Raw genomic sequence first — 19,221 nt, 5'->3', positions numbered from 1 at the left:
AAGTAAAGGTCAGAAGGGTCGCTATGAATAGCCAAAACCTAAATGTCACTCCAAATCTGTCCATTTGTTGTTGTTATTTATGATTTTTTTAAAGGCTGAAATGTTGTTTAAGTGAAAAATATTACCTTGCAATGATGGGAAACGAGAAGTGAAAGGGTTGACAAATTCTCTTGAAACTATTTAATGAATTCCATTGTTTGAATTGCGAATGGGACACAACCCTGAAACCAAGGCAATTCTTTTCAATGGCAAATATCTGTCAGAACTGCAAGACTTGCAAAACATCTCCTTTACAATGATCTCTTACAAATTACAGCTGAGTGACAGCAACCGGGGTACTTAAACATGAATCAAATTCACTCCAAATAAATCTGTGTGTGTCTCTTGTGTGTGTGTGTGTGTGTGTGTGTGTGTGTGTGTGTGTGTGTGTGTGTGTGTGTGTGTGTGTGTGTGTGTGTGTGTGTGTGCCTGTGCTTCACTGTGTGTCTTCCAATATAATTGTGGCTCTTCCTTAGTTGCATTTTTAACTCTGGGTTCAACAACCTTGCACACTGTCCCTATCCATTAATTTGCTGTATTGATTGGTGGGACATTTGAGCAATACAATTAATTGTTAACTTCTTTCATAGTTACATAGTTACATAACCATAACTCCAGTGAAGTAATTCATTACATTCAAGATTCAAGATATTTGTATTGTCATATGCACAGATAACAGATGGTTACTCCGTACAATGAAAAGCTTATTTTGCTGGGTCCTCCTTACACACAGAATTACAATAAACTTAAGGGGGAAAAAAAGAGAATTAAGAATACAAAAAAACATTGCTATAAATGCTAATAGTATAAGAAAATACATAAAATAAGGCACACAAATATGACAACCGTCAGTTTCACTGAGTGTATAACGTGCACTATGCATTGTTACATGTGCATATGTTAGGGAGAAGGATAAATAAAAGGGTGATAATGCATGTGTCCTTGGTTAAATGTACATGTGTGTGCTTAATTGTGTGTGCGAAGCTCATCAGCACACACTCTGTCAACTTGTCTCCCACTCCCAAATCCTTTTGTATCTCTCAAGTGAGCGCTGATTTATCTCAGTTGCTCAGGCCTCCATTAAAAGCGGAAGCCAAATAATTACTTAAGGTTAAATGGGCGCTTGAGCAACACATAAAGCTCTCGGTTGTCGCCCCCCCCCCGCATCACTCAATAATTAATTTGTATTTCTTTTGTGTTAACTTTTGTCCTCTGCCAGAGACTTGCTGGGCTGGCAGACGAGATCAGAGAGCTTCAACGTTTCAAGCTCTGAAGATGAAAGTCAATGATAGATGATGTATTGACTGCAAGTCCAATATGTCCTGCTGGGGGGACATTGAGACGTGATGTGAAATACAGGTTGTTAGATCTGGGAGAGAGTGCCTGCTGTTAAACGGGGAGGAGATGCATTTGTCATATTCCAAAGAGACTGGTTTTTGACCTTTTTTCTTTTATTCTTGGTCTCCATGGTAATGCAAACGATCAAACTGCTTAGTGACGCATCCTCGTCCAAGCACGTGGAACAAACAAACAGAAATATTAAAGCATGTGAACGCCTACGCTTGTGCGTTTACTTGACCTATTTGTTCACATCGGAGAGAGGCCCGAGCTTCGAGAGCTTTTTTTATTTTTCCCTCCACACAGTATCCTGAGATTGCTCAATTAAGCTGTGGACCTGGTTAGCCTGTTTAGCCTCACCTCTCGCGTGGGAGCAGATTAACGTGAGAACTCGCCCATAAGAGCCTGGTGTATGTACTTATAATTATGTTTGTGTTGAAATGAGTTGTGGAAAGTACGATTATGGAGGTCACTGTGGGTGACAACAATTATTTATACCTTCATAGAAAAATGTTGCCCCCTACTTTTGAGTTACGAGAGTAAGGACAGAGGTCTCGTGCTGCTCCTTGAGGCTGCAGACACCTGTCACCAGGGTCATTCACGATGAGTAATTACATTAGATCCAGGGCCTAAACTCCAGAGGCTAAAATCCACGCCCTCTTCCCTGCCTGTCCCTCACAAGCCACGAAGGGGATTAGGGCCCAGGGTCCCGCTCGCCGCAGAGCAGGACAAAGGCTGGAAGCTCCTCTACAGCGAGAGGAATTAGTTGGGGATGGCTGGAAGGAGGAGAAGTATAGAAAGCCGACAGAATACCAGTGGACATGGAGGATGGAGAGAGAATTAAATGTACAGGGAGATAGAATGAGTGCTAGTTGAATTAAGCCAAGGATATGTTATTTCCAATAAAATATCAACTAAAGGTCCATCTGACTTATTGTTTCCGAAGCTATCATCCACATCGCATGACCTTCTTCAGGGAGTTTATCTGTTGATGGTTTAGTTGTTACCATGTGATCTATGTACAAACTTGCATGACCACCTCGTAGGCACCATGATGATATCTTCATCCACTGTGGATGTGGTTAAAAAGCTTTGAAAAGTCAGCTGGACCTGGAGTTGATATTTTTTGGTCAAGTAAATTAGCATGTGTCTCTTTAAAAAGATTATTTCGGATTTTATGATATTTTCCGATATGATATGCTATCAGCGTTGACAGATTATGTGGACTTATTCATGGCTAACATTAACTTGATTCATTAGCCCCCAGGCTAATTCATATTTTACCCTAGTATATTTGATCTCTGATAACAATGAGGACTCCATGCTGAGCCCTCCCCCAGATCTGAGCTCCAGCTGATAAGCAGAGCTAACCTCTCATTTAACTGGTTTGATGCCAGCAGATAGACTGAAGAGCCAGTGAAAGCGTAAGATATTTAGAAAGTTACCTTCTTTCACAACCTGGTAATCTGTGTTGCTCCCAGTCTCAAGTGGGGTTTCTCCGGCTAAGTCAGCAGGAAGTCAACATGCTTGCATAGTAGCTCATTAGAGATAGTGCTAGCTCAGCTACCTGCATTAGCAAAGTTTCAGGGCTCTCAAGTGTCACGCATTGAGCGTGACTGTCACGCATTTCGGTCTTAAGTCACGCCCTCCCGCCACACATCGTATTTCTCACGCTGAAAAAAAACTCTAGGCTATTTAATGTGCCGCAGCGCACAAACATGACCTGGTCGCGCTGCCCTCACCATGGAGGAATCAAGCACGTCTCCCCTGAATCCCCTGGAGGTCTTGCCGCGAGGTGCCACTCATCAGCCAATCAAAAAAAAGAGAATGGGCTACACGAATAGCCAATCAGAAAAACATATCTGTTGTATCTGGGTGAAATGTAATCCATCAATGACCATCTGTCATCTACCAATGACACTAAAGCTAATAATAATATGGGGAGGAGGGGAGCCGGTCTATGGGCATACGGTATGGGCGAGGGCGCGGCCGGGGGGGGGGGGGGGATATGTCACTCTCACCTGTCTTAAAAACTTGAGAGCCCTGGCAAAGTGACCTTTCGTTTAGTAGTAGCGGACCCTTGAAAGTCGCCTTCTGCAGTGATCAGCTGTTAGACTAACTGCTCAAAGTAGCTGCATGGTGGCAAGCTGGCTACAATGTATATTATTGACGATGTAAAACATATTTTTTCATTTTGTTCAATCTACTACTCAACATAAAACCCTGAAGTGCTACTAGCCATGCTGTTACCCACTGCAACAAGTCATGACCACAAATAATTAATAACTTCACTGCAATCTGAAATCACATGCAATATTTAAGGATCAACAATTGTGGGGTTTGAAGTAGCATTTTGTTGTAGGCAATAATTAAGCAATTACCTCACGTTCATCACCATTATCATTATGATCATGATCACAGGCACCACTAGACTCCCCTTTGATATCCATTGGGCACACACACAGACAGACAGACACACACACACACACACACACACACACACACACACACACACACACACACACACACACACACACACACACACACACACCTACCTATCTTATCTGCAAGTCTCAATGCCCACTTAAAATGTTTGAACTGGGAAGCCTGTAATCCTCTATTTGTTTAGTAATTTCATGACTGGCTAACTTTCCTACTCTGGGGCGTCTCTCCAACTCTGTTAGAGCTCTCTGCATTCGTGCAGATCAAATAATACTAAAAATCACATCAATATCGACCCACTTTCTTCATATCCCACAACACAATTCTCATCCGTTGCAGATACAGACTCTTATGTATCCAGGATCCATAAAAAACATTTCATCCCTATGTGGTTCTCCATACTGTCCAAGCGGCCTTTGCAGTCCTGTAAAAGTAAACCTCTTTGAAGCCCTGAATATTGAGGAGGATATAGGTGTTTTCCTGGTCTGATATTCTGAATAATCATCATCATCATCATCATCACCAAACATTGTAAAACATGAAAAGCATTTTAATTTGTCACAGCAGACTAAGCAGTGGGGACGCCTCCAGGCAAAGTGAAGAAAGTCCTTGTCCAATTGGCATGTTATTGCATTCTTAAACCGTGTCATGAAGTGCCATATCAGACTCATTTGCATTTCTATTGCATCCTTTATTGCATTCTCACAGCAAGAGGTTGTCTCAGTTTGCCAGAACCAAAGCCTGCCAGTCCACAACCTGGTGTCATTGCTTTCAGTCGTCTTGTTGCTACTAGGGCTCTTCCAGTTGCTTTACAGCTACAGTCATTAGTCACCAAGGTTTGTTTGCAACACACACCCATGTTGCAGATTCCCGCAAGAAGACGGGGATAATTTAATTGATCAACACGACACCTGGCATGCTATTGGTTGAACTTTGATAGGGTTCCTTTACACAAAAAAAATGCTAGAGCAGATGAGATAAATGAGAGCAGCTGTTTCATGAACATACAGAAGCAGCTGTAGTGTGAGAAGGTCTGGAGCTGGAGTGCGGGAAACCTGTGAAAGTAATAATATATATATCGGAGCAGAAACAGAACAAATCCAAGTGCAAGCATGGGCTGGATGAGTGTGAGGAGAGGGAAAGCATTTCAAAATCTGAAGGGAAATCAATGAGTCATGGTCTCAAACGCTTTTGAATAAAGGTAGGACAAGAGCTCAATACAGCAAATAAAAATCCTGAAGAAAATATTATCGTTATGTCTTTTCGATGTGTTGTCGGTGAAAAGAGCCAAGAGTTTCCATTTATTTTTAATGGATGGACAACCTTGCCATGGTGTGTGATACGTATCAGGTGGAAGGCTGTAGAAGCAGGGAGTTAGTTATTGTTAATCCACAGCTCACTGACAGGTGCTAGCAACAGTGTCTCAGTTTTATTTTACAGCATCGTACAAGTTCAACAAATGGCTTCACACCGTCGTTCACTCTCTTTCCCTCACTTAGTCCTTCCAGCAGAGAAACTGCACACCTGCCTCCCTCTCATTGCCATCAAACCTTGGCTCGCTTTCAGTCTTTGTTCATTTGAGTGGCAGATTATTTTTCTCGTGATTTTACAGTCTGAAACGCTGACATATGAGTCACTCAATCGCCCCCCCCAAGACAAACACAAGCCTTTGTCTCTGGCTTCACATCATTCAAGGCCTTCAGTCTCCACCAAATGTCTTTTTAATGAAAACTGCTTTGTCTCATCACTCAGTGAGCGTCTAATGGCTCCAGTATTGCTGCAGGTACCAGAGAGAGGTGGGAATATCTGACACCTGAAAGCAGAGTGGAGGACCAAGACAAATACACACACACACACACACACACACACACACACACACACACACACACACACACACACACACACACACACACACACACATTAAACACCTTGCATTTTAGCCTCACTGAGTATCTGGCAAATCCAGATGCACACGCAATTAGTTTGGCTTCTCTTGCTCCCATGACGAACAGGAATAGTGTGGGTTGTTAGAGCAAGATATTTCTGAGTTCATTTAATCATCAGAGACTCTGAGGTGTGAAAAGAAAACAGTGGAACAGGAACAAAGCAGTTTCCAATAAAATTGAGTGGCTAATGAGGACTGAGGCTTAAAAATCAGACTACATAAATGCCAGTATAATCATATATATGTACATAGTCATGCATGGCAGAAAACTCAAACAGCGATACCTTGATTGCATTGGAAATGCCAAATCAAGGCACAAAGGGTACAATTTTCTCCCCTCCCATTTCCTTCCCTATGCATCCTTCTCTTTTTTCCCTCCCATGTAATTTCCTTTCCTCCCATCTTCCCCTTCCGTTCATTGTCTTTTCTCGCCTCAACTCACCTGCCCCACCTCCCCCTTTACTCTCCTCTCCGCGTGGAGGATTTGCTTGCTGATCCTGATCCCACACACACAAAAGCAGGGTGGATAATCAGCTTCCTCTCTCATCCGGCCTGAATCGGTCCTCTTCAGAATTCCCACGCGATGCCATGCCATCCGAAAGCGGACTGTTACCCATTATCCCTCATCTACTCAGCCAGTCATCCTTAATCTTTGGCTTTCTTATCCCCACTCCTTCTGGTTTCTGCGCTTCCACATTTGCCAACCAGCAGTCGCACGATGGACATCCTTTTCCGACAAGGTTGCGGCTTTGAGCTTGTGCAAATGACCAAAACACACATCTAGTCAAACAATGTAGGGAACACAATGTATTCTACACAGACCATGCATGGTCGATCAGTAATCGTTTCAGATTTTATAGTAAAGATGGTCACATTTGCAGTTTTGCTGTTAATGAGGCCTATTTAAAGTGTTACTGTAGATGGAATGATGTGACTGGGTGCTGGTACATGTAGTAACAAGACTAAAGTGTTTGTCCCAATTCGATACTACAATCTAATTTCAAACTTCTTTGTGTCAACAGATCCTTGAGCATCCAGCCATAACTGGCTATCCAAAATGTGATGCAATTTGCTGCAGCAGAATGCCAGATTAGCCATCGACAGACACAGGGGTGCACACTCACTCCCGAAAATATGGTCGCCATTTTTAGTCACCTATGTACACGCGGAAAAAAAGCAACAATGCAGGTGCAGCATTGTCTGCTTCTGATTCTCACTTTAACAGTAATATTCAAATGTCACTAACCAAGGTTTAAAATGTATTTATTTTGGGCTGCACGTGTTGCTGTTTGTCCATATTGTTTATGTATTTATGATGTTAAAAAGTCCAAGAATCGGTTGCCAATTTCATAAAATAGTTGCCAATTGCAACCTGGCAAACCTTAAGGTTGAGGTTCTGTGCAGCTGACTGTATTCAGCTGTTTCTTTCATTTCAAAGCGCAGAATGTTATGGAAGTTTGTTGACTACATAAATCTCCCTCGAGTTATGCTTCAACGATGACAAATGTTGCACAGTTAAAGGAAACAAAATGATGATGGAAGATTAAAGTTGGAGTTTAGGCAGGAAACGACAGATCCTTCTGCTATTTAGCGTGACAACAAAATATGAATACGCCGATTATATTAAAAGAAATGTTTTCTTTTTGAATTTGAGAAAAAAGGTACGCGAGTAATTAATTTATTCCCCAGAGACCGGGTACATGTGTGCACACTGCTTTTAAAAAACACACAATTCCTGTATATTCTTCCTGAGCAGGAAACCAACTCCCAGGAGCACTGCCTTGTGTTCTTACTTTAAATGAGCTGGCTTGTCAACTTTAAGTGAAACCTCTGACCTACTTCTAGTCTCCAACTTAAGTTCCTTCCATTGTCTGCTGTTTTCTCATATTCATTTTGCTCCTCTTTCCACATTTACAAAAAGGGAACCTGTTTGTTATAAATTACACATCTGCTCACATTTATTTTGCTGCGCTTGTGCTGTGCTTTAAAATGTCTGCTTTCATTTGATGTTATTTTCCGTCTGTGCCACGCACATTTAGCCATCAAAGAAAACGTAAAGTACACATTGTTTTACTTTGTTTCCACTCATTTATATGTTAACAGATGATGCAAACTATGCTGTTGCACATTAAAAGACTAAGTCTTTCAAGTCAATCAAGCAGAGACAGATCTTGATGTATTAAGTTGCTGATCGGAGGATGTTTCTTCTCAAAAACATTGCATCACAACACTGCCACACGCTGGATTTGGAAGTGACAAAATGAAGTGTAGAAGGCAGAATGAGATAGAATGATGTAGTAGCAAGAGGAGTGCATGGTGTGTGTGTGTGTGTGTGTGTGTGTGTGTGTGTGTGTGTGTGTGTGTGTGTGTGTGTGTGTGTGTGTGTGTGTGTGTGTGGAGCATTACTGATTCATTCAGCCCTCTGATCCCTGGCTGTGTGAGAGCAAAGCCCCACTTCTCTCTTCTCTGACTTCACATTTCAAAATGCATTGCTGGGCTCTTGGTATTTCTCAAACCGAGCTCGAAGAAGAATCAACTATCCCATTCACCCATCAATGATTCACTGTCATACCCTAGGCTGGAATTTAACAACACAGCCACAGAAAGTTTGGATGCATGCGCTTGTATTTTAGACAGTGAGTGAATTTGTTAAATCTAGAGATGGTTGAAAAATACCTGTGAAAGAATGATTTCAAGAATGATCCTTTGTGTTGCCGATTGTTTTTGAGGTATTATCTCACAAAAGAAGAGAATATTTTGATTGCATCCTGGTTGCGGCAGATAAAGGCCAGTCTGAAAACTTTGAATAATTAAGGGGGATAGTTTGATATTGTAGCCAGACTGCAGGTAGATTTGATGTACGTTCTAGAAATCAAAGCACTCTCTGACGAGCCTTGGCATGACAGAAGTCCTTGATGGATTCATAAGAGAAGTCTTGGATCAATATGCCCCTATTGGTTCAACAATCCACTCACCTGGGACAGTCTCTGTCAGCCAGGGAGAAAAAAAGATTGCATCATTTTTTTCCTCGTTTGTTGAACAGATTTCAAACGTAGTAATTAAGCGGAAAGGTGGTACAGAAAGGCGAGTGAATGTTGCTTCAAGTCAGAATGACCTCAAGCTTTTAAAACATTAACATTTTTTTCTTCTTCTTTTTAAGTGAACTTTAATGGCTCGCTCAGATGAAACGATGCTCATGAAAGTGAGGACAATTTTAGGGCTGACTGGAATTCTGCATCAGGTGCATCACAATAAGTCATCTCAAGGACAGGACGCCTGAACATCGCCTTCAGTGAAGCAGTTAGCACGACATAAAACCTGCCACTCTGCAGCTTTGTCTTGATCTCTCTATTTGTCAGCTGTCGAGGTGAGGAAAGATTGGTGTAAGACAGCTTGATACCTGTCCTCCTGACGCATCCCGCAGAGATCTGCAAGACAATGATCTGCGACATTTTCCTCTTAAAGAAAGTCTTTTAATTTGAAAAGATTTTTCCCATCAAACACTTTTCTGAAAAACGGTCATTTCACAGTTTCAAATATTACCTCGGCTTTTAGAGTCAAACAAATCTTCTGCAATCTGAGCCGATATGCGTACCCAAATTGAAATGGATCAATTGCCATGATGGCAATTGCATCTTACATCTTATATCTTATTATATCATATGGTATTTTTCCTGAGAAAGACAATGATTCGGGCAGTGAACCAAGGAAAGACCTAAGTGTGAAAAAGAGAATAATTACTGCTTACAAGAAGGTTCGATTTAGTTAGGCCGCGGTGATCTGCTCAAAAAGTATAATTTCCTCATACACAAAAAAAAAAAAAGATTTAAAGATACACATATAGGTAGCAAGAGTTGCAAGTTGTAGTGGAGCGATATGTCAATGACCAAGGGCAGCCTGTTCAGCGGCAGTATCAGTTTTAGTCTCGTAATGTTTCAGCACTAAAGTGGTCCTGCTGAGAATCTGTGAAAGCCATTCTCAAATCTGTCCCAGTTGTCCCGTACATCAGCCTTGGCGCCGTGGCCATATAATCTCATGGGATTTCTATCACACAGATGCCATTGCTTATTTATCCTTCCCCTCACGACACATTCACTGCCGCGAGCATCGCTAACACCTGCTAACTATCTGTCACTACAAGCTAACAGAGCTTTGCGTCTGTTGTCCCGAGCTCCAAAAAAATCCAACCCCCTGAAGGCCCTCCAGCCTCGGTTTGGGCTTCGACGGCTGACCCGCTGTTCTGTATGATTTTCACTGCAGGTGGTACTCACTCCATGGCTCTCCACAGCTGACAGGTGTGTGGTAAAAACATCATGTTAGCTGGTGCAGACCAGAACACTAAGTCAAAGGGATGTCCACTTCTTAGACTTTGGTTTCTACTCATATTCCCTCTCTTTCTTTCTTTCTCTGATCCACATGCCTATTTAATATGAACAGACAGAGAGAGAGAGAGAGATAGAGATAAATTTGGAAACTAAAAGAAACCTGTGAAACTCCTAAAGAGTGAGTGGGCCTAAGCCCTGGGGCTAAGACAAATCACCTGAGGCAGACTACCATTCTACTTTGTACTTTGAGACATTTTTTCCCCTTCAATGTCTATTTTAGTCATGAATAGGTATGAGAGGAAAATGAGGTATTTCCTTTAATTAGAAACCCTAGGTACATGATAATGTGATCTTTTTGTTCTTTGCCTAATTAGGCTGCATGTATCTAGAAATATGCATTGTGTTCTTACCTGAGTGTAAGTTTGGGCCACCCTTAAGGGGTTGACCTACTAAAAGTTACAGGGATAGCGTTTGTGTGTGTGTGTGTGTGTGTGTGTGTGTGTGTGTGTGTGTGTGTGTGTGTGTGTGTGTGTGTGTGTGCGTCCTTGAGTGTGTGCGTGTGCTCCATGTGTGAATACGAGTGTGTGAAAACTTTGAGCAGCCATTCAAGGTGAGAAGTGGGTGTGTGTTGTGACAAGAAAGTCACGGCTCTGTCTGTGAAATGGCAAGTAAAGGAAGAAAATGTCAATTCCCAATGTGGAAAACCACGTAATGACTCTCTCAGAAGGAAAGGGTAACACACACACATCCACACACAAATGTGCATAGACACTTGGGTTTTACTCTTACTATACCTTCATCTGCCCCTCAACGGACAGCAGGTCTATGGGGAGTCCTGACAAGAGGTGTGTGTGTGTGTGTGTGTGTGTGTGTGTGTGTGTGTGTGTGTGTGTGTGTGTGTGTGTGTGTGTGTGTGTTCATTTTATCCTTCGATTCACCTGTCAAACTAAACTCGGTAGTTCTGTGAAGGTTAAGACAAAGAGATCTACTTTCAGAGACAGTCAGGAGAAACAAAAGCAGGCATTGACTTTTGTCAGGTTATTAGCTTTTTCAAGGTTTTGTAAGCATTTTGACAAATTGTGCAGATGACTCAAGTTTTTCTTGCTTTTCAAAGCAACCCTTACTTTGGTCTATCATTCTGGTAAGATCCTCCACTTTATAAGCAGTGGACACATTCCCACGTACGCTGGCTCTTTGCTGCTTCTTCTTTTGCAGTTAAATGGCCAGTGATGCTGTAGAGACAGAGAGAGTGAGAGCCAGATGGCTCTCAGAAGCGGTCGGTGTGCTTACACGCACTGAAGTAATCTGGTTAGTGTCAACTTTCTGAAGTAATCTGATTTCTTATCATGTAAATTATCCTGAAGGACAGATACTACAGGTAAATAGGGCAACACAATGTAGATATCGCTATAACACTTCCCCAGATGATGAATGAAATTAATACAACAATTTTTCGTATTACAAGCTTTCTTGTAATACAATTGTTATAATTAAATATACATTTAATCATTAAATTAGCTAATTATCTTGCATTGTAATATCCAATCAGAACATTGGATAAAGCCAGGTTCAAAATTCCTGTTTCATTTTGTTGACTTAATAGAGTTAAATATCTTTACAGAGGAGATTTTGGATTTAACAAAAACAAATAATTTGCCTTGTTTTTCAGAATACAATTTCTTATAAATCAGGCTATTAATTATACATTAACACCTCTCTAAACACCTCCAGAATATACATAGGAATTATACTGGAGAGGTTTATGTGTGTAAGTGCTACAGTTACAGAGTAGATTGGTAGTGTGTTCTTTATGTCCAGAACAATTATTTTGTGAAAATGTAATTGTGTAGTTCAAATGTCATACATGTTGCAATACACTGCATGCGAATAGGGTAACACAATTAACAAATACCCTTCAAAGTGCGACTTCCCCAGGTGATATACTGCATATAAAACTCTAATTCTATTTAATACAACTTTTCTGAGATTTTATGATGAAATACATTTGAATTAGACTTTTTGAATACAAATATATATATTTTTTTCATCAGCCTTTTCTCAGAACTGCAGTTACTGCACCAGGCTTGGCAAGTGGCAAGATGGCTATATCAATTTAAAGCTGCCTGGTGAGGAAGCGACAGTTCGTCTTAAATTTGCACACTTTTTTTATTCAACTACCTGAAATTGGAAAATATCGTATAATATAGTCTTAGCAGTTAAATTGCATACCTGACATAAGTAGGACGAACACTGTCTTCATTGAGAAAAAAAAAGTAACACTTTATCGGTTTGGTTTAGGTTAATTTGAATCATGTGTCAACTTGAAGATCCATGCAATTGCTATAAGCCGTAACAAATCCAAATAAAGTTTAGTTCAAAAGAACAAAAATGTTGAAAGAACACATTTTGTTTGTAGATAGAACCGTGCTTGTGGAGACTTGTAGACATGTGGCTTTGTATTTCTAGAGCTGAAACCACAGTCAAATTGAAACTGACAAGTCTGAAGATGTGAGCTTCCACTATTTAACATTTTTTAGAAATGTGTGCTCTGTGAGGAAAATATCTCACTCATGTATCACTTATGCAATGCAAATGAATTAGTCCAATGTCTCCGAACTTGTAGCCCCTCAAACTTATAAATTCAACTGCTATTATGCACTCTGCATTATTTCGGGAGTGTCCTTCTAGCCTCTATCTGCAGAGTGCTGCTGAGCTGCACTGCACTACATAACAGTGTGAGATAGAAGGGCTCCTCCGTCTTTGAAGTTTCCACCGACCTACTGTATGTCAACCGCATGTCTCTTGCTACGGAAGTAGAGATGAAAGCATACCTTGATCTGTCACACAGAGAAAAATCTCATCTAATGTGATCTAATGCGAGTAACTAACATATAACCTTGATCATATGTGATCGAATTAATAACTAGCGTGTCTCCATAATGTATGCAGTCACTGTGGTGTCATCCAGCCACATTGCTGCTTCCTCCTCCTCAGCCTCTGTCTCCGTTTTTTTGAGTTTTTTTTCTAAATCATACATATTTCAAGGGCAGTGCTTTCTCCTGCCACCGGGCTCCAGACTTAAAGAGGGTCTGAGGAAAGAAAGTCGTGGCGAGCCTCTCAGGTGAAACCCTGTCAATAGTCACTTCACCTCCCACAGCTGAGATGAGGAAAAAAGGAGCTGCAGATAAAACTTTTGAAATATTCACTGTGGCAAGGTGATCCGTGTGTGTCCCGCGTACTGTGTGTGTGTGAGTGCACGTGTGTGTTTGCAAGTATGTGTGCACTTGGGTGTGTTTGCATCTCTAACAGAAGGACGATAGGAAATTGCACCTGCAATGTCAGTCATTGTGGAGAGCTGAAGACTCCACTTTGGATGTAATTTCCGCTTTAATTTCATCATGAAGTTAAATAAAAAGCTCAACAAAAATGTGCGATGTAAACTGGATTTGGAATAAGAGATATTTATCAGAGAAACAACTAAATTCAAAGGCCAGAAGCATGCCTCCAAATAATGCAATTGTGTTCTCTTTCGCTGGATGCATAAATCCACAACTCGCATTGTTAGTCACAACAAAAAGATGAAGGTATATAAAATGTACCCAAGTGTCCCCCCAAAAAAAGAATAGAACGCAGGCTTTAACACAAAGCTGTGGTTAAGATTAAACAATAAAGACATTTTAGTCTTAAAATATCTTCCTGTGGAATAATAAGAAATTCAACCTAGGTAGTTACAGTTATGCCACCTGATGTTACATACATTTTTCATGTTAATCTACTTTCTGTTTCTCGTCATCCACCTCCGCTTTATAATCTTTTAAAGGTCAAGACTTTTTATGCACAAAGCATATTAATTGCATGATATTGCCTTTAAAAAAAAATAAGAGCAAGGTAACTACAACACAAATTGTGGACAGCATAAGTAGTTAGGGTCTTTCCCTGTTAGAGTGACAAGCGACTCCTTCTTTTGTCCATGTTTAAGTTGTTGCTGTTCTAATTCAGCAGCACTTGCTGGACTGTGTTTGAAGGCCCACAAACTGTTCTGCATTTGGCCAGGACATTGTGGGCCAATCACGGTCGCATTAAATCAAATAACGCTTGCAGTCATTGCTGCAGGCAAAATCAAATAGTAATGGGGAAAAAAATGATTGACTGAAGATATTGTTTGACTGGAGAAGTTTTAATATTACTTGGTATTTATTTAAGCATTAATCTTAAAAGGTATCGAGCCTTAGAACAGAATGAAAGGAATACATTTAACCAATATAATACACACGCATGGAAAGTGGAGTGGCATCATAAAAAAAATATAGTTTTGAGGGGTTGGCATGGTTCAAAACATTTTGGGAGCCGCAGGTTTAAATAAAGCATGAGGTATCGAAGAGAAGGTTCATTCCTTTACTCAAAGAGCTGCCACAGTTTGGTTGATGAACATTGGACAGCATTTCTGTTTTCATTAATATCACTATTTGTCAAACAGTGGGTGGTGTGCATGAATGTGAGACTCTGCGTCTGTGTGTGTGCGTGTGGTTGCGCACGAGTGTGTGCTCGTATCGATGAGCGCTTGATGGAATCCCCCAGAGTTTTAACACGTACAACTGTTGACCGTGTCTGAGCCGTCTGATTCCGCTCATGTTAATTTAATGAGCGAATAGCATGCTCGCCAGGAGGCGGTCACGGCAAATCATAAAGCCAAATGAGACTTTGTAATAGGCTGACTGAAGCAAAAGACTTTATCAAAATCAATAAGTGCAGCAAGGAGCCAAACAGGGTTTGTTTGCAAGGTTAACAGAACGTGGCTACAATCGATGCTACGCCTACATTTGAAATCAGATCATCAACAAACACACGCACGTACACAGACATTAGTCTTTGGTGCCAAAGTCCGGCGTTTTTGAGGACCTTTTATTGAGATCACTGACATCCTACATGAATGCTTTATTCCATCATGCATCATGGTTTTGATGCACATACATCATCTACATCAATGCAGTGTGAATGCCATTATCGTCACAGTTGAACGTTATTCCACTGCTGCCACACTACTGTGAAAAACACTCAAGGTTAGAGCCTTTGGTTCCCTTCCAGGAGCGTGGAAATGGAGATTTATTCTGCATAGCTAATGCAATCCTTCATTCAATATATGACCCTGTACAGTAGTGGATTGGATAGAAAGATTTCTTTCAATTTACTACTTCTTTGACATTTCTAATGCTGCAATGACTGCTTATCTAACAGGTTCAGGGAGAATGTCAGATTGTATTTAATTGGGTAAAGCAAAAATGTAGCTTTATCTGATGACGTCTCAAAAAGCATATTCATTAAAAAAAAAAAAAGCCAGACATTTATGGGACATGGCAGATGTTTTTTTTCAAGAATGTCTCTTCTTGATTGCTTCGTTTTTTCTTTCCAGCTCCTCAAAACATTAAATATCATTATTTTTCTCCTCATCATTTCTCGAGAGGGCCAACCTAACTTTAGCCTCTCATTATATGCCATCGCATTGTTTCTGTCTTGCCTCTCCCTTGCTACTGCTGCACGTCTGCAATTTATGATTGGGTCCCGGAGGACGGGTACTTAATGCCTACGAGAAAGTAAACATTGAGAAAACTGACTTTAACATTAAAAAAATGCGGTGCCATGAAGAAGCAAATGATAAAAACACACATTTTGACGTGCACAGGATGCATCTTGACATCCAGATCATATGGAATGATATTAAACATCAACATTAAGTAGTGCGGGTAATGAATTTGCCACCGACTTGAACATTTCCTTCACTTCATCTGCTTCTCTCTCATGTGGCTTGTCGAGTCTCCAGAGGGCCTTTTCACCGACAGTCGAGAACATGAATTCCACAATGCAATAAAGTCACTCATTTCTCTCTCAAGCTGTCACTTAGCACTTCTCCGAGCTCTGCTTTTGTGCTACACCTGTCGGCTTTTCTGTCTGCTTGGATGTCTGTCTTTCTGTGTCTCTGTCAGAACGTCTGTCGAAACTTTGTTTTCCGCCAACTGAAATGAAACAATCATTGAGTAAAATATGTCTCTGCATGCAGGCATCACCCTGAGAATAAGTGTAAATAGGTTCAATGAAACAAACAAATAATTAATACTGAGGTTCAGTCCTGCAGTTGTTTGGGGTGTTACAATGTCATGGTAAAAGATATACCAATACAAGGGAAGAAGAACAAGGGGTTTGCCACAAGAGAAAACCCAGACAGCTCCATGTCTGCTTCAAATAAAACAAATATTTGTAAAGTACTCCTGATGTTTTTTCTGCTCTGCATGCCTTTTACCATGCTAAGAAATCACTTGTCTTTACTTTAAGACAACTATTTGTGAAAAGAAATATGCTGTATGTAATATATGTGCATTCACAGTATGTTGACATTCAATTTAATTGGCTACAGTTTGAAAATGCAGTGTCAATTGAACCCCAACAGTCTCCTAAAGATGCACATTCCTAAAACACAAATAACAGCATTTTTCCATTCGAGCCGGCACTCTCTGCTCTTCTTCTGGTCTGCTCAGGTCACACTCCAACCTCCCAAAACACACACACTCAGATAAAGTCATGCCGAGGGAGGCAGGAAACCTTCTACCGCACCTCCTCCTCTCCTTCACCTCCTCACTTCTTCTCTGTATGAGCCAGCACCGTCCTGCCTGGTGTGATATTTAGTGTCTGAAATGAGTTGCAACACCTCAGTCGATAGATGCTGACTCCTCCTATGAGCTATATGCTTTGGGGGGAACCAAAACTTCAGAGTGCTGAGATTGACAGCCGAGTGACAGCGGATCCTCTGCACCCCCGAGCACCCCTTTGGCTCTGAACCCCACCTCTCTGGCGTACCAGCACCAAGTGAACACATATACCTGTGTACACATTCACTCAAACATTCAAACATAGATTGTATTGCATGGGTTTCCATGCAGAAAAGAAAACTACCTTTACTCTGTTGTGGTTGACCACACATTCTAAGAAAAGCTTTGGGAGTTTATTAAAAGACGAAAAAAAAGAAAGATAGAAAGCAAAAGAGGGGGCATCACAAAAGGTCTTTATTACAAGAAGATAAGACATTGAAGGCTACCGCCTTAAACGAAGTAAGCCCCAGTGCACACACTCATCCTCAAAAGACGGAGAGAAAACATTTTGTACATGACATGTCAGTCTCACTTTGCTATTTTTTGTTCCTCTCGGATATCAAACAGTGAGAGAGATTGAAGAGGCGTGAAGACGAGTGCTATTGAACAGTGAGTGGGGAAAAAAAACACAAAAGCAGAACAAGGACAGAAAGCTGCGAGAAAGAAAGGAAGGGCATTATGCGGGTTGTTATAAGCGTGAGGCCTGCAGAGAGAGGGATGGGAGACCAAGAGATGGAGAACAACAGCGAGACACAGAGAGAAACATGAGGACGTCCATCAAAGCGCTGTCTTTCTGCTGTGCAGAGCAGCGTGTCGCTGCAAATAAAGAAGACGGAGTTGTGGAAGAACAGGCTGCCCATTAAAAACAGGGAGAGGAAGGAAAAGAAGAAGGAAAGGAGAAGTGTGGGGAAACTCACGCTCACTACCTCGCTAGGCCCGCCGAGAGGCAATGATCGGACTCTGAGTTTAACATCAGCAGCTGATGGGCATCACGGTCCCTCAACCCTCATATGCCTTCTTTTCTGCTGCAATGTCTCTCTCCACCTTCCCTCTGTTCTCCTCCCCCGCAGGCTGCTCCTATAATTGGCTGTCCAACGGTGTTGGATGTTGTACTGCGCGCGCTTGTTTCTAAATGTGTGTTTCTCCGACATCCTGTGACTGTGTGTGTCTCCATTTCAATGTGTGATTATTCTAGCTCATCACTAATTTTCTGTTTTCATGCCTTATGATGATAACAGGTAGAGGAGATGTCTTCGACCCATCTGTCTATATTTTTCCTCTTATCAACACACAGCCACCATATGCTTCATTTTTACTCGAGAGAAGCAATGCTTATGAAATAGACTCTCATCACAACCTTTAACAGGCAATCAGAATGACATTTGACAAATGATACACGCCAACTAGGGCTCAAAGAAACCCATATAAAACACATTATACTATGGAATATGACAAACAGTTGGTCACATGTAAAACTGAGTTACGCTGAGCCGAAGAGCAGTAATGTACTGCTAACTTACTATTAATATACAGTGGTTTGAAATATGGACTAAATTATTAAAGGCTACTAGCACTGCCCGTGTTATGTCATTTGATACTTGCAGCACACATTGGACGCCTCATGGAGACCAGAGCTGAGATGTGCCAAAGCATATTTGTAAAATAATTTAGCCAATTTATCTGAAGCATTCACTGAGAGATGATGACTCAAACTGCATTAATTTGAATTGTCACATATAGTCCATTCATGAAAATTAACCTCTGCTTATGTTTGATCCCATCCTAACCTTTTAGGGAGCGTGGGTTGCTGTAAAGCACTCAGGGTTCAGTGTCTCCTCATCCTTTTTATATAGGAGGCATATTTTATTTCAAGTCCGTTTTTGCTGACACAAGTTTGCATCCCAATTAATCTACAGTCCAGACTATTTTATAAGGCATGCATAATAAAAAAAAACTGAATTATTATCCATAACCCACTGAGTAAACATCAGGTCAATGGTCAGAGACGTGTTTTCAGATATAATACATATATACACTTCAATCAATATTTGTATTCTATGTACGGCTCCATATGAAGCTGCTGTATCTTCATTAGCGGTGCAGAGTTACAGAGATGGTTATTCATTGCTCTTGTTTTCATTACTGGAGTATATGCTTACGATTTGTTGGTTTTGTAAAGCTCGAGTTAGCTTGCTGGTTTTCTCGTCTTCTCTAATTAATTATCTATCACATATATACACTAAATTATTTGTATTGGTTGGGTTAAAGAGATTAATCTTAATCACATCTTTTGGCGATTCTTCATCTTGCCAAGTTGATCCAAACCTTTGTCAGATCCCTGCGGGCACCAATTAAGGAATGCACTTCATGAGATTCTCCATGACGGAAAATGAAGGTGGCACTTATGAACATTCACATCGTGCTATGAAATACCAAATTAGCTACATTTGCTCTAAAAAGTTCTTATCACAATTTGTACATGCCAGAACAA

Source organism: Taurulus bubalis, assembly GCF_910589615.1.
Source record: "Taurulus bubalis genome assembly, chromosome: 16".
Classification (NCBI taxonomy): Eukaryota; Metazoa; Chordata; class Actinopteri; order Perciformes; family Cottidae; genus Taurulus; species Taurulus bubalis.
This window is presented reverse-complemented; position numbering follows the sequence as displayed.